This window comes from Salvia splendens, chromosome 20 (assembly GCF_004379255.2).
Source record: "Salvia splendens isolate huo1 chromosome 20, SspV2, whole genome shotgun sequence".
In the NCBI taxonomy this organism is placed as follows: domain Eukaryota; kingdom Viridiplantae; phylum Streptophyta; class Magnoliopsida; order Lamiales; family Lamiaceae; genus Salvia; species Salvia splendens.
This window is the reverse complement of record NC_056051.1, coordinates 10,869,548-10,872,826: the sequence shown is the minus strand read 5'-3', so window position 1 is coordinate 10,872,826 and position 3,279 is coordinate 10,869,548. Positions and strand designations below refer to the sequence as shown.

Here is a 3,279-nt window from a genome sequence, read left to right as displayed (position 1 = left end):
ATGTTTCGAGCACATTCGCACGAATAGGAATTTTGCTTGTATACGGAAAAACTCTACAATCCACTTTTAACCCGATTCAGTATTATTCGAGCAGTTTGCACGAATAGAATCAGTATATTATTACATTGTGTTTACTTTTGCGTTTATAAGATGTTTTATAAACATTTAAATGCATAAGAAGTAAATAAAGCCTAAGTCTTTTGCTTAGTAGACTGGTTGTGGGCGTCATCCACTTTAAGGTAACTACAGTCGGTTCTATGCAATGCTTTGCAAAAGAAAAAGAATAATTTCACAACCTAGATAGGTTTTGGCTACCTATTGTGAAAGGTTGCAATGTCAGTCCGATTATTTCTAAGCCTTATTGAAATAAGATGACGTTGGTGTGGTATAGCACTGAATGGATCTAACAGCAAGACGTCTTTATGCTATCTACTGAAAGACGAGGTCTTGATAAATATCTATTTCTTAATCAATGTACGTTAGCTTTGAGCATACAATATTGAGTATCTACTACTTTGACTTACCAAAGGTGCGGGTTTTTCGTCACCCAACGATCCAGGTATATTGGGTAGTGGTGATCATTATCTAGCGGTGCTAGGATTGCTATTATGATGAATCGTGCGCGAGGTGAGTCTCGTTTGATAATGTCCTCAAGAGGAGCTTGAACAAGGTTTTATTATTCGGAAACTGGCCAGTTGGAGTTTTATTACTCTATGAATAATAAATAAGTGTTTCTTGCTAAGTCCACTCTTGGAATTAATAAGATGTTAATTAATTAAGTCCATAGCAGACTTTAATTAATTAATGGACATTTCTATCTTAAGCGCGGGAAATAAATAATAAATAAAGTGGAAACCCGGATTACTTGTAATTTCGGATTTGGATGGGGAGTTCAATATTACGTCTGTAGTGGCTGCTCGTAATATTCCAATATAAGCTTGTATTAAATTGTGGGTTCAATTTAATTAGGAAAAAGCTAATTGGGTGAGCCCATATCCAAAACCTTCCATAGATCCCTGACTGGGCCCAATATGAACTATTATAAATAGGAGAATAAATGAGACATAAATTGATGATGAATTTCATTATGAAATTTTCGTCCACCCTCATATTTTGAGTGAGGAACAATTTTCTTGAAGAATTTTCCTCCGTGAGTTCTTCAGCTCCTCCTCCGTGAGAAAGTTCTGTCTTCTTTATTCGAGTCCTAGTGTTTCGATAAGATCAGCCCACCCTGACGTCGGAATACAGTTCGGGACACCAGTCAGAAGATCCGTGGTCTAGTATTGAAGATCATCGTGGAGAAGGCGCAAGCAATCGACGATTCTTTGGAGAATCAACGAGGTAAATTGGCTAACTTCGTAGTATGCATGTTTTAGGATTTATTTGTTCTAAAGCATGTATGTAATTCAAGTTATGAGCATGATACATGTGATAATTACGCGAATAGATTTTGTCTAAATAATCTGCTAAATAGATCCGTATTATGTGATCCGTTTGTTTGCACGCTTCCGCTACCAACCACTACAAGTTTCACATATTTACAGCAGCTCACACGATTAAAACTCCTGGAAAATTATTGGTTGATTGTTCTTGTTAAAGCCTTGATCTTTAATGCTTTTAGAAGTTGCCTTTTTGTTTTCTCTTTAACCTTAATCCTGGAAGATTATTCTACCTGCCCACCAATACTTGAAATACGAATAATTAGCGAACTTAATAAAAGTTTAGAATGGGAAAAGGGGATGGGTCTTACCTGGTGTTTCTCGGCGACGGAGAGGCCTTGACAGCAGCGGCGGCGAAGGCTGCCTGCAGCGCCGAGTTTGGAACGAGGGGGATGAGTTGGGATCTTTTCTGTTTTGGTGAATTGTAGAAGAGGACAGAGAGAAAGAGAGAGTGATATTTAGAGGGAGGCAGAGTAAAAATTTGAGAAGTAGGGATAGAAAGAGTTGTTGTTGGAATCATGAAGAAGACGAATTGGGGTTAGGAGTATACTTTTTAATATTTCCTCTTTTCTTTGCAAATGCGTTGAGTTGGGAATATAATAATATGTATGTATTGTGTTGTGAATGGAGTATATACACGTGGTGGCTGGGAGTAGTTATGTTTAATTCTTTTAAATATTGTTATTCTTCATTCAGTTCTGTGTTGGATTGGGTGTATAGACGTGTACTGTGAGGGAGTGTACTTTGGTTTGACTTTTTTTCCTTAGGCTTAAATATATTAAAGTAATAGATGGCTAGTTTAAAATAATTGGACTAAGGTGTTGTTTTAATGCAAACTCTTGTCAGACTCTTTGCTTAGTGCTGATCGAAAGTAATAGTAATGTTTGGGGTTGTTCCGTCTAATTGATAAATCTGATTGATTATATGATATTTTCTTGGCGATGAATTAAATTGGGGAAATACGAGGACTTTATATTATTATGACGAAGCGATAGAGGATGTTTGAGCGCACACCTAGGATGCATACATTGTTACATTTATTTATTTTGCAAAGTCTAATTTTGCATATCATGCTATTTCGAAAATGGTGAACTTGTGCACGTTGTTGCGGTTGGAACAAGAAAGTGATTGAGGAGTTAAGCTTGTGAGGTGGGCTTTCTTTTTAAATAAGGGCTATGCCCTAAGTATATTTTTATGTGAAAATGATATGAATATTTGTCATGCCGAGTTTTGTTTTATTCTATGGAACCTATCTGATGTGGCTTTTGCCATCTATGGATAATCGAATTCGGGTCTGACTAGGGAGCGAGTCCCTACTCAGGCTAGTGTACACCAATGGGGATCGTAAGCCGTCTTATGGGTCGGCCGGTCTAGTGACTTGGAATGTGGCCACATTCCTTGTCATCAATGGATCAGATATGGTAGACATCTATGGGAAAATGACTGCAGTCACGAGTTTTACGATGGAAATGATTTTAGTGTCTTGGGCGATTTCTAAAGTTAAAACCCCAAAGTCACTCAATGGTGGCAGGATAAATACTTTTTATAAAATGTTTTCGGTATGAGTCCACTGAGTGCATCAAGTACTCAGCCCTGCATTTTCTTTCAAAAATGTGCAGGTTGAGCGTGACGGTGCGGTGGGTGTTGAGAAAGACCGTTGAAGAAATTTAAGTGTTTAAGATGTGTCATGTCTTCACACGTGGCATATTCCTTCTCTCAAATGCTTCCGCTGAGTAGTTGTCCTTTTTTTGAGTTCTTGTATCGCTGAAATAATATTCATTTTTTGAGTTGTTCATTGTTGAGATACTCTAATTTTATTCGAGTTATTCCCATATGTTTC

The 3,279-nt window shown here is 37.4% G+C and overlaps 1 long non-coding RNA gene across 1 annotated transcript; it reads right to left on the bottom strand.

Annotated features, from left to right (window-relative positions):
- Nucleotides 1–1,448: 1,448 nt before the first annotated feature.
- LOC121781026 lies at nucleotides 1,449–2,005 on the bottom strand. The gene is made up of 2 exons (XR_006046124.1): nucleotides 1,751–2,005; nucleotides 1,449–1,672 (listed from the first exon to the last, which is right to left on the bottom strand). It is a non-coding gene; the product is annotated as an uncharacterized LOC121781026 (long non-coding RNA).
- Nucleotides 2,006–3,279: the final 1,274 nt, after the last annotated feature.